Raw genomic sequence first — 13,422 nt, 5'->3', positions numbered from 1 at the left:
CTATATTCAAGAAAAATGGTTGAATATTTATGATACCAGTAAATATTCCAGTATATACCAATTAAGTATAACTACTATCCATAATTTTATTAACCTATGAATTTAACTACTATTAAATTCATTAATTTAACAGTTGTGACTGGTTAAACATAGATGCTATTATTTTTTGCTAGAGTTATTTGATAAAGATATTGCAAAAATCAGGGAAATTTCAAAATATTTATTTTTAAATGCTCTCATAGGAAATAAATATTTCCCTGGGAATATATTGCCTAATTAACTGAAATATTTGAGTTTATTCGAGGCATAAGGACATTAGATAGATAACTTACTTCTGCCAGATCCTAAATCAAAGAAGAAACACAATTACATTTCCTATTTTTTCCCCTTCACTGGTTGCAGACCTCTGGGCTTGGAACCTTAACTAGAAAGTACATAACAATAATAGGATTAAGACTTAAATTGCCCTACTCTTTTTATTTGCTGGTCAAAAACATCAGTTCATTTCTGGTTTTATATTAGAGAGGAATTATAAATACCTAGGATATTAGGAAAATATCCCCTACTGATTATTTCTAATATTCAAGTATATTGAAAATAATAATAACTGGCTAAATATTCGACATAGTAATGAGGCCAAAAATTTTACTTTAAGAAAGATACTTGAATTGTAGGCTACAAGTTAAAAAGTTGTACCAATCATGAATTTGCATCTCAGTGGCAGATTCCTTTAAATAATGTGGAATACTTCATCCTGAGTTTTGTCAACTTTGTTGACCATAAAAAACAACCTTTTGTGACATTTTTCTATTAAATTACAGTTAAATACAAGTAAAGAAAATATTCCTTTAAGAAATTGTTAAAGAACAGTTGACACTCTACTACTTCTGTTTTGATTCCAGGAACAGCAAAACTATGAAAAATTCTTATAAAGGATCAATTCTTTGCAACTTGTTTTTCATGGCACATTTCATTGTTTTCCATTCTACACAATTGTTTTGTAATATCAAAGCATTTTTAATGATGGAGGAGAATTAAATGCTTCTTAAGAGAGATTTTCACTCTCCATTAACAGGATGGATATTTGAGTATATAGAATTTCATCAAATTGACTTCTAAATTGAGGATACATGCCTTAGATGACAAGTTCTAGAAAGAAGGATGTTCTTAAATCAACAATGTGCTAAGTATAAATGATCAATACATATTTTAATTTACACAATAGGATGTTTAAAATAAGCTTATATTTAATGCAAAATATTTATCACACACCATGTGCCTGTCACTTAGTAGGCCACTACTTAAAATATCATTTTTTCATAGACCCTCTGAACAAATTGTATGAACACCTTTTCAGTAATTAAATTAACTTAGGTTTAGAGAAAATAGGGGGTGGAACAGTGAACAAATACATAAGATATGATGTGGATACCTAACCTGAGTTCTCATATACTCAGGGCTTCCTCTGTTCATTTGAATGGATATTCAGAATTTAACTTTTCTTTCTTCCTGAAACTTTAAGCTGATTGTAATTTATGGATGCCATATATGTGCACATATGTAAGAAAATAAGTTACTCTTCCTAGCAAAAAATATAATGTATTAGTCAAGGGATAGAGTACTTGGGTTAAATGAGAATAGCTAGGTTTTTTAATTGAGTGTCTTGTGACTTGGCCCTTTCTTCCTCTGTGCCTCAGTCTCCTCATTTCTCTTTATATCTTTAGGTGGTCTACTACAATAATGCTACAAAACAAATAATTCCTAAATCTCAGTGGTTTAAAAGAATAAATATTCCTTTTTCTTGCTGACAAATTGGCAGGTCATTCAAGGTGGCTTTGTTTTAGAATGTGGGTTGTGTCTAGGAGTTCTTCACATGTCTTTCATTCTGAGAGGAGCAGTTACTTTTGTGGCATATGCCCAGAAGGACAAGAGGCCAAGCCAAACCACACCAACTCAGTTAAGGCCTTCTCTCGCATCACTTCTACTAACTATTCATTGCCCCAAGTTAACCATGTGGTGAAGCTCTAGGTCAATGAGGCAGAGATGTAAAACACCTATTCTAGTAATAGGTACTACAGAGTTGCGCAGAAAAGGGAATGTATGCAGAATTCTGTTAGAGGGAGGGAGTGAAGAATTAGAAACAGTAATTAAATCTACTGAATGCCTCTTCAGACATTAGATATGTACCTGTGCTTTGCTATACAAGACTGTTCAAACAAACTTTATTTGAAGGTGCTGCATATTTACACATAGCTTTAGAAATGATGTGCATATGTTAGGATCTGGTAGTAAAACTATGGCTTATTATTTACAGGCTAGTGAAAAAATTCACATTAGAAAAATACTTTTGCTTTTAGAGGATTAAATTTTAAATACATATTATAAGTCACTAACAGCATTATTCATTTCCTCAACATTGCCATTTTATTTACATTATTTCAAGAAATAGAAATCTTTCAGATGCCAAAGGATTATATGAATAGACATATGGTTTTTAATTTAGTTTTACATGTTTCCTTTGCTAAATAGGGCATGCAGTTTACTGGACAGAGCATAAAGCAAAGCTCTCCCTATTGGTACCAAGTTTGGCAGGCAATTTGGTTTTAATCCTGTCTAGAGATTGCTTGTGCATTCCCGTCCATTTTAGCTCTGATCCTCTAATGGTCATCTGTTATACTCTGATTACATGGATGAACTGCAAAGAGATCATCTAACGAAATTGTCAAGTTAAGGGTACAATATCTGCACAAAGGAAAAATGCTACAATTCAGAATAAAATAGACTGTGATTTACAATGACGTTTGACACTAAAAATAATACAAATACTCCACTTAAAAAAATTCTGCCCATGAAAATGTCCTATGGAGTAATTCTCTACAATGTTGACAATCTCAATAGAATGGCTAGATTCAGGATGGGTGTGGGGACACAAATATCTTTCACTCGGATAGTTTGTAATATTAAAACTAGAAAGTGCCGAGAGGTCACATCGCACCTTCTACAGGAACTGACAGAATTTTGTATAGCTTTTTCTGTACTCTTAAGAAAAACTGCCCATTACAAGCTTTTCCAGAGAATATCATATTTCTTGGCTCAAACACCATCACTTCTTTCGGTGCTTCCTGCCATGTAATAATAGTCAAAGATCAATTTTAACAGAGACCCATTGATTCTTCAGTGATAGATTCAAGAAGTTGAGCCAAAATCCAAGGTATGTGGGATGCTATATTCTTTTATATAGGACTCGCTACTCCATCCCCTAATGATTACTTTGTAGAAGTATGAAATACCTTTTTCACTCATGCTTTGTCTGGAGTGTAAGCAGATATTGCATACTTCTAAACAGCATCTTGCTTTTGGCATCCCAATATCTAGTTCCCATGTATAAGACCTCACAGACCACAAGCTAACACCTGAGTTCCTCTCAGAATCTTTAGGGAAGTCAATTCCACTACGCCTTTTATCCTTTTCTCATTATTAACTAGCATTTAGTGAGAATTTTTTACATTAGCTAAGTGCTTTCCACACATCATGCCACATGTGCTATCTACTAATTAACTGACCTCTGCTTAATTGTCTTCATTTGAAAATTGGAAATTATCATAGTACCCATCTCCTGGGGTTGTTTTAGGAATTGAATAAAATGATGGATGTAAAGTGCTTAGAAAAAAAGTACCCAGTATAAAAAAATAAAAAAATAAAGTATTTATATTCATGCACTCAAAAAATATATAATACACATGTGTTGCATGCCCACGCACTGTTCTAGAGATTGGGAATTGAGTTTTGAACAAGACAGAGAAGGATCGTATTCTCATGGAGTTGACTTTTCAGTGAAAGATGAAAAACAATTAGCTGATAAGCAAGGTAGGTACTCGTAATAAAACCACTTTATAAATGAGGAAATTTAATCTGAGAGAAGGTAAATTGCTCAAGATCACAAAGCTGAAATGTGGTAGAGCCTGAATTAGAATCTAGGACTATGGCACCCCAAAGCACAAACTTTCAACCTGCCATCATTCCCAGGCTGCTGTGCTCATTATGACCTCTGAAACATTTTTCCACTGTAGCCTTCCTCTTTTACTCTGTACTTCATCCTCTGAAATCACTATACCATGACTTTGCCTTTACTGAACCTTGATTCTTCTTAGAAGTGAGAGTATCAGTTATGACTGGTCCTCAAACTTCACTGCATATTAGAATCACTCGGGGATCTTTAATTTAATAACGATGTCTGGATGGTCCCAGAGATTCTGACTGAATTATTCTGGGTTGTGGACCAAGCAATTTCAACGTGCAGCCTTTGAGAATGATTACTCTGCAGGTATCCAAAAAGGTTATCACCAGGTTGCCTACCTTTTAACTTTAACTTTTCTCTCGGGACAATTTCCTGAGTTCTTTGGAAAGACCTGTTATTAGGGATCACTCATGCATTTCTCTTAATCCAAGAGGATTTCTCTCTCTTCCAGATCACTTGCAGCTCTTTTCCAAGCCCTAAGTATACAAAGTACATGCAGCACTTGATGATGGTATCTGCCTCTGTCTAGATGGCTCTATTGCATAGTCTCTTGATCCCATTATTTAATCCAGTCTCTTCACTACATTAAAAAAAATCCTCCTTACATTTTCCTCCAGTGAGCACCCCATTATTCTGGCCACATTGCAGCCAAATTTCAAAGAAGTGTCCCTCCATTGTGTCTACACTTATTCATCTGCCAGTCATCTTCAATGGATGCATTTCTATTCAATCTGTATCTTCATGTGTTACCAGAATATATAACACACAACCCAAGGGATGTGAACAAAATACAATGTTATTTTGGTCTCACCTTGCCCATTTTATTCAGTGGGATAATGTAATGCTACCTCTGAGTACTCAATATAACATCATGTTGGCTCTTTTATCTAGTACACAGGACACACTTGAACATTTCATGCTCCCAAAGATTGTAGGCTGATCCCAGTGCAGCCATCTAAATCCTGTGGTGACAGGCACTCAGCTTTCTCAAGCAGGAGTTCAGTACAGGTTCTTCATATTTCAGGACTGCAGACATGGACTGAGTGTCTACATGGAAGTTTGCATTGCTAGACCCATGACAAAGAAGGGGAAAGTGATGAACCACAGATCTCCAAAGAAATCTTTTCCTTCTCTATTATTTGATTCACTTTTATAATGGAATGGAATATATTCCACATTTATAATGGAATGAATACATTCTCACATATTTCTTTCATTGCTTCACCTGAGCCCACTAAGATCAATCTTAGCATCACTGTAAGTGGTGCAGCCAGGCATCATGCAACTTATGATGTGATGTAATGAAGTATCCTTGCTTAACAAAACTGAACCTAAATCAAGTCAGCCTCTAGATTTAATACAGTGTTTATAGGAAATGCATGGCTTTAAGGAACAAGTTAAATGATACTACTAGAAAGGTTTGAATTATAAAAAGAAGTGTAAGAAGGTTTATAGGACAAATGACCTACTTTCTCCAGAAAATCAATTGCAAGGGGAGAAAGAAGTGGCAATGTGCAACTCTTAGAGAATAAAAGATATTTAAAGCACAAGAGAGCCAAACATGATAAGCAGATCTTGTTTGGAACCTAATAAAAAGAAAAAAACTGTAAAGATCATCTTTGAGAGAGTCAACATCTGAATATCATTTGGTTATTAGATGATACAAAGAAATAACTATATATTCTGGAAAGTATGAAAATAGCATAATCATTATGTTAAAAATCAAATATCTTTATCATTTATGCATGTATAATATTTACATGCATAATGAGATAATGTCTGATATTAAATTTTTCTATTTCTAAAATTTTAGAGATCAAAAAGTGGGTGATTAGTGATCTTGGGACTGAACTTAAGATAATGGTTTCTCTAAGCTTGTGTTTGCTTGAAAATTTCTATAATGCATTTATAATACCACTTTTGCCTCCTTAATTTTAGTTTTGCTACTGTTCATTTTGTTTATTCTTTCATAGCTCAGGGATCAGTATATTTAAAACTCCTGTCAGGTGAGTCTGCCCGTTGGCCAGATAGAATTACTCATGCAGGGGATGATACTCAACTGGGTGTTCAGCATCATTTCTTTACCAGCTCAGGTCTTACACGTTTAGCTGAAATTACACATATTTAAATCTTTAGGAACGAAGGAAGATCTCTGGATGTGTGACTATGAAAAGCACCCCACTTTTATTTTCTGAAATTAGGAAATGGTTATTGGAATTCTCCTGGCATTGTTTTTTCTATGAATTGATACACAGTGCACAAATCATAAGTATATATGTATGTTTTTCAGCAGTGTTTAAAAATGAAACTAGCTTGGTCTTTCTCTTTAGAATAGGTACCCTAAAAAGAATTAGTCATATTTGTTACCTCAGCCCTGCAAAGATTGCTAAAGCCTAGTCAGAATGTGGCATCCATCCCACTAGCCTTTTGACTGTTTGTCTTGGCTTTACCTCAAAAAGTTACCAGACTTTACGGAGGGTAGACTGTGTCCATATTCTTAGGTGATAACAGGATGTCTTTTTAGAATGACAAATGTAGGGAAAATGAAAGTTCCTATGGCCAGGATCCTCACCTGACACTAAAGCACTTGATGGTGTAATTGGTCTACTGCTAGGCTAATACTTACATATCTATTGGCAGTGAGCAATTATTGTCAGTGTTGCTATGCAAGGAGCTCCGCCCAGTACTCTTTCTGGGAGGCAGAGGCAGATTGTGAATGCCTCAGAGGCAGATGTGATTCCAGCACTTGACCTGCCACCCTGAAAATAAAGCTTGGTATAAATCGTTTTACTTCTAACTTTCTGTTGTTTGGTCTCACCAAATCCAGGGTGAACCTGCCCAAGGGCAATCCCCCTCAGGCGAGATGTCTTTGCCAATGGGTTTCAGCCCCAGGCAAGTTGGCTATGGATTCAATGTGACCAAAGAAATTGATGGGCAAACGTTCTTGGGGTGACAGGCTTTATTACCCGGCTTGTTCTCCTGGCAGTAGGTTGAGTACTAGCATCTCTGCCTCCGCCCAGAGCACTGAGCCGATCTCTGTATGTAGCACAGTAACAGCTTATTGCCTAAAGGTGTGGAAGCAGTAGCCTAGCAACAAGCCAGTTACCTCATCAGGTGGTTTAAGTTTAGTGAGGATCCTGGCCATAGGAACCCCAACTTCCCCACAGACAAGTTCTCTGAAATTGAGGAGATTGAAGGAAGACAAAGGCGAGAGGTTGGAAATGAAAAGGTTTATTCTCGTGACTCAGTTTCTCCTCACTCTTAACCCTGACTGCTGGGCTCTACCTCTCCTCTCATTCTCAGCCATGCTACCACACTGGGTGGGGCTGCATGCGTGTGTCCCCAGTGACTGGCCGGTGTCTGACCAATTACATACTAGGAAGTGAGGGGAGGAGAGAATGGGTGCATCCTCTCCACCTCTACTCTGGACCAGCAGTCCCGTGACTGACCAATGGCTCTGCTGCTGATAACATCCCATAAATATGCAAACATTCTCTTATTATATACACAGTGGGAGCTGTTAAGTCCAGGCAGGAATCCTAATCAGAAAGTTCCATTTTCCCCACATTAGGTATTCAAATTAACTGAGGAATTCAACCTCTTTTTGCAGTTTCCTCAATCAAATTTTATTAAATAAAAGCAGGCTGACCTGAGAGGAGGTGAAAGGACTGGTTTGATGCCTAATGACTTAGAAAAAAATCTTTACTTGAATGATCTTAAAATACTCAGCTACTCTATTGCATTACTTGAATATCTCCTCTTCTCTGTTCTTGGGGGTGGAAAGCCAAGCGTAGAAAACCAAATCTGGAATTTCCCTATTCCTTTAAATGAGATGAAGCTTAGCTCAAAAGACCATTCCATGGTATGTAGAAAGCCCAGTTTGCAGTTCTGTGAAGCTCCTCATGTCCTTCTGAGACAGAAATGATCATTTTCGACCCTAAACTCCGTTTGCTTTCTCATTTGGTCCAGATGATAATGATCTAAAGACTTACTCATATTTTCCCTTTTCCAGCTTAGATATAGAATTCACCTCACTTCATTCATCTAAACTAAAGTTTGTTGTGTAGCAAAATATATTGAATTTTATTTCGGCAAATGGAAAGGGTGGTTACAGAGCTGCAATGCAAAAGTAAAAGCAAATAATGGAAAACTGTTCTTTAGAAAAGTTTCTCCAGAATTCTTCCAACTCAAGCTTCAACCTCCCACATTTTATATTCTATAGAATACTGCACATATTGCCTATCCCTGTGGTGAATAAGTTGAAACCAAATATACTTTATAAAATCTATCTCTACCTATCATCTCTATCTAAATTGAAAATTTTTGCTATGTAGAAAATTTAGCTTTAAAATTTGAAAGTCTAAATATTTTCTAAAACATATAGGTTTCCAAAGACTGCAGTGCATTTTGTCTTCTGAATACCTGGGTTTTAATATGTAAGATTTGAGAATATTAGACAAAATCAAAATTTATCTATATGAGCAAGATGAGGAAAAAAAGTTCTTCAATGCTAAAAGAACATTTAAAATGTACAAAAATTCCAAAGACAAAACTAAGTACAAACCACAAGATGGGAGAGTTCATAGAAGGGAAACTCAATAGCCGATAAACATGAACAAATGTTCAAACTCACTACTTATTGGGGAAATGCAAATTAAACTCCAATAAAATGCCCGTTAAAAGCATGGTGAAATAACTATTTTAGTGCCCATTATGCTTAGAAAAAAGTTGATGTTATTAGGTTCCATCAGAGATGTGAGGAACACATACCTACCTTTCAGGGGAGATACCATGATCACGAAGGTGGTTTTCCCAGGGCGAGGCTTAGCCATTGCACTCCGGATGTGCTGACCCCTGCGATTTCCCCAAAGGTGGGAAACTCAACTGGATAACTTGTGATAGTGGGGGACTGCGTTCGTGTGAAAAATCTTAAAAGATAAAAAGAAGATGTGAGGAGCGCAATTGACTTGGCACGAACTTCTCTTTAATGACATCAGAAATTCCCCCCACTGGATTAACTCTGAGTCAAGGTAAGAAGCTGCCTGGATTCAATAGACACTAATTTATTTATTTATTACATAGAAATTATCATATATCATAATTATCCTGGTTTTTTAAATCTCTTTAATTATCATCAGTCTTCTTCTCAAGAATATGAACCCTGTGAAGTCAGTAATCATATCGATTTTGACCACAGGTGTGTTCCTATCACTTTGCAGAGAAGCCTTAGCAGAGAAAAGGGTTACTAATAGAAAATATTTTTAATAAATAAATGATTAATAATTTTGGAAATGAGTATTTTGTGGCAGGAAAATGAGGATATTCTGAAGTATGCATTGAAGCTAGTTGAGAAAATACATTACATTTCTCTTTCAACATGGAACACAGAATTTTTAACTGACAGTTCTGCTCAGTTCAATTAATACAATCCCTGATTTTTATCAACAACATAACTTTTTAACTATTTGAGAAACCACATATCCCACTCCTAAAAATGCTTCCTGAAAGAAACCACCAACTTAAGGTCTCCCAATAAAAATGTGTTTTGCATTCTATGACAACCAGGAGTTCACTCCAATATCTTGTTAGCCTCATGTAGAAACAAGATGAAAAGAACATCTAACATGTGCAGCTTGCATACACTGTTCTTGCTAACTTGATTAGCTGGTCCTGGAGGACCAATATGAATTTTATTCTCAGCTTACCTTTGTCATCCCTTCAAGCTTTTGTCCTTCATCATGACTTAGAAGTAAAGATGAGTCTTCAGAAAGAAGTATTCTCCTTACAGGCCTTGCCATTAGCTTTTCTTTTCTACATCTCTGTATGCCAGGAGCAGTACCTGGATCATACTAAGTGTTTAACAAATGTTTGTTGAATGAATGAATGAATGGATTAACTTAATATGCCAAGAGCTGAATGGTCTCTGAAGCATTCTAACATCACATCATAGTTGGATATGTTTCTCTGGTACCTTTCTTTATATACTTAAAATAGCATATACCAGTCCAAAAGCCAATAAGGGACATGCCGTGTTGTAAAATGAAAATTTAATGTTGAATTTTATACTTTCTTTTTCTTAGGTGCAATTAACACCTCCTAGAATACCTTATTGTCTTTTATTAGGTCTTTGCAGCCTCCTGCATGGAATTTATTGAACTAATATTTTGAATGGTGAATTTTGATGGTTTTCTTTCTTTTCTAGCATACTGTTTATTCATGCTTTGCATTTGATTAGGAATCTCATTTTGAATGAGGATTTTTCCCTTCTTTGTCTCTTTTTCCTACTAGAGCATTTGTAGTTGCCTTCTCAGAGCCTCCTCAGGAATTTTCCAGTATGTTGATGATTCAGCGTTCCTGGATCCACAGAAATTGTGGGTAACACAGAAGTAGTCATAGAGTTAAAGAAATGTCACTATTCTGGTGTTCAGTATATATATGTGCTAAGGGATATATATTTATACATATATATCCTTTCAAAGCCTTAGGTTCACAACTTACTATCCAACATTATGTTATAAAATATCTCCAGCATACAGAAAATTTGAATAATTTTATAGTGAACATTCACATACTCAACACCAATATTTGACAATGAATGTTTTGCTCTACTTAACACCTATCTACCTATCCATCTCTCTACCCATCCATCAAGCCACATTATTTTTTGTAGGCATATTATCATAAGTTGCACACGTCAGTCCTAAGCACTGTGACATGCAAATCATAGGCTTGAGTTCAGTATTTGTTTACATTTTTAAATTTGAAGTGAAATTTGCTTACAACAATATGTATAAGTTTTAAGCATGCAGTTTGATGAGTTTTGACAAATAACATGAACTCCTATGACAATACACCATTGTCATTGCCACAGAAAAGTTTTCATATGCCCCTTTCAGTCGGTTATTATCTGGAATATATAAAGAGCTGTAATGCAACAACTAAAAGCTCAAACAACCCGATTAAAAAATGGGCAAAGGATTTGAATAGACATTTCTCCAAAGAAGATACAGAATTGAACGAGTACATGAAAAGATGCTCAATATCACTAACCATTAAGCATATGCAAATCAAAATCACCATGAGAAACAATTTATACCTATTAGGAGGGCTACCATAAAAAAGTAAAAATTAATAAAAGTTGTTGAGGATGTAGAGAAATTATAATCCTTATGTACTGTTGGTGGGAATGTAACATGGTGTATCTGCTATGGAAAACAGTATGGTGGTTCTTCAAAAAATGAAAAATAAAGTTACTGTATGGTTCAGCAATTCCACTTCTGAGTATAAACCCAAAATAATTGAAAGCGGGATCTCAAAGAGATATTTACATACCCATGTTTGTAGAAACATCATTAACAATAGTCAAAAAGTGGAAGCAACTCAAGTATCTGCTGATGGATAAATAAGATAAACAAAATGTGGTACATGTATACAATGGAATATTATTAAGCCTTAAAAAATAAGGACATTCTAGGGTATGCTACAATGTGGACAAACTTTGAAGACATCATACTAAGTGAAATAAGCCAGTCCAAAAATACTATTTGATTCCATTTATGTGAGGTATCTAGTATAGTCCAAGTTGTAGAGGCAAAAAAGAGAATGGTAGTTGACAGGGGCTGGGGTAGAGAGAATAGGGAATTGGTATTTAATGGGTGTAGAGCTTCAGTTTTGCAAGATGAAAATAGTCCTGGAGATTGGTTGCACAGCAATGGGAAGGCACTTAATACTACTGAACTATGTACTTAAAAATGATTAAGATGGTAATATTTGTGTCATGTACACTTTACCAGAATTTAGAAATTATTTAACAACTGTCATTGTCTTTATTGTCAGGAATGAATTATTGGTAAGATAATTATATGGTAAATAAATTTGGTAAAGATAAAATTAGCTTCTCCTTTACGATAAGCTTTCTCTGATACCAGTGATTCTGAAAAAGAATAATCCTAGTGAAAAATTATCTAATGAAACAGCTCTGAAGACTATTGCCAATTAAATATTAAGTATCTTACTAAATTTGTTTTATTTAGGATTGGGATAATCTTTGGGTAAAAGTGAACTGTTTATTATTTTTAGAAAATTCTAATGCCAAAATACAGGCTGGTTATATTGCAGATAAAGCATACTCACTCCCTGGTAAAAAGCTTGTTTGTACCAAAAGCCTTCTGTAACCAGTAAGAAATGGCAATATGTATATGGGAAATGAAAGGAAAGCAGAAAAAAAATGTTAAGGTGATACATAAATCTAAGTCTTAAAAGGAAATCCAACATTTCTAAAAGGCTTAGTGGTTTTCAAAATCACACTGAAGTATGTAAATTTTGAATTGTTTCTGCTCCTGTATATCACTTTAAATAATGAAGGTTACATATGTTATAATACAGTTTGTTTCTACATGGTCACAGCTGTCACTTTGGTCGTACTGTGTTTGTTCACATCTTCCTTTCTAGACAAAGGACTTTTGGTTGACATTGGCATCCATGTAATTCTTACTTATATTTTTACAAAATTTGGATAAAGCATTATTATGTAAATGCAGAGATTCAAAGGCATTTTGAAAAGATCAGTATTATAAGATATATTAAATAATGTGAAGTGTGGGTCAATTTAATGAAAAAACACAACATAGCCATTTGAATATATTTACAAATAAAATTCTAGAACAGTTGTTCCCACCTGGAGTCAATTTTGCCCTCAGTGGATATTTGGAAATGTCTAGAGACATTTTTTAGTTGTCAGAACTGGGCGGGGAGGCTACTACTAACATCTACTAGGCAGAGACCAGGATGGTGCTCAGCATACTACAGTTCAGAGGACAGTCTCCAAATAAACTGTTGTTCAGCCCAAAAACGTTAATAGTGCCAAGGTTCAGAAACACCTCGCTCTGGAGGAGCTTTTTATTATAATGTGTAAAGACTAACATATATAGTTCACAATAAAGCAACTGTCACATAACTTGGAAACCACCTCTGGAGATTATCAAACTACTTGTGGATGAATTCAACCTGTAGACTCAAAACAAGACATATTAAACAATTTCTCTGGCTAGCCCAAATCATAAGGAGGTCTGGTGTGTAACCACTGCAGAGACAGTGGACCTATCAGAACATCTCATTATGAATCAATGTCTAGCTGACTGGGTCTTCCAAAGATGACCTTCTAGTATAGTACTCAACAGCCAACTGCAGCACGATATACTATCCTGACTAAAATGTTTAAAAGCCTTTGAAGATGGTGTCATCTGCTTGGTAGCCAGAAAGGTAGTAGTGCTCTCTGGAAATCCATGATGGCTGCCAGGACATTTACAGGCATCTCATAAAGATCTGTGAGTTTACCCTCTACAAGTGTGAGCCCCCTGGCATGGTCAGTGTAGGCAACTTAGTGGAAGCTGTGGATGAGATAT

At 35.4% G+C, this 13,422-nt stretch overlaps 1 long non-coding RNA gene and 1 other non-coding gene across 2 annotated transcripts in view; both read left to right on the top strand.

Annotated features, from left to right (window-relative positions):
• The window catches only part of LOC140847328 (uncharacterized), a 219,620-nt gene that overhangs the window by 86,909 nt on the left and 119,289 nt on the right, over positions 1–13,422 (top strand). The window lies entirely within an intron of this gene.
• On the top strand, positions 8,785–8,951 carry LOC118967327 (U1 spliceosomal RNA). Its single transcript, XR_005054246.2, has one exon. It is a non-coding gene; the product is annotated as a U1 spliceosomal RNA (small nuclear RNA).

This window comes from Manis javanica, chromosome X, assembly GCF_040802235.1.
Source record: "Manis javanica isolate MJ-LG chromosome X, MJ_LKY, whole genome shotgun sequence".
NCBI classification, from domain to species: domain Eukaryota; kingdom Metazoa; phylum Chordata; class Mammalia; order Pholidota; family Manidae; genus Manis; species Manis javanica.
Note: the sequence above shows the minus strand (reverse complement) of the source record. Positions and strands in the feature narration are given on the sequence as shown.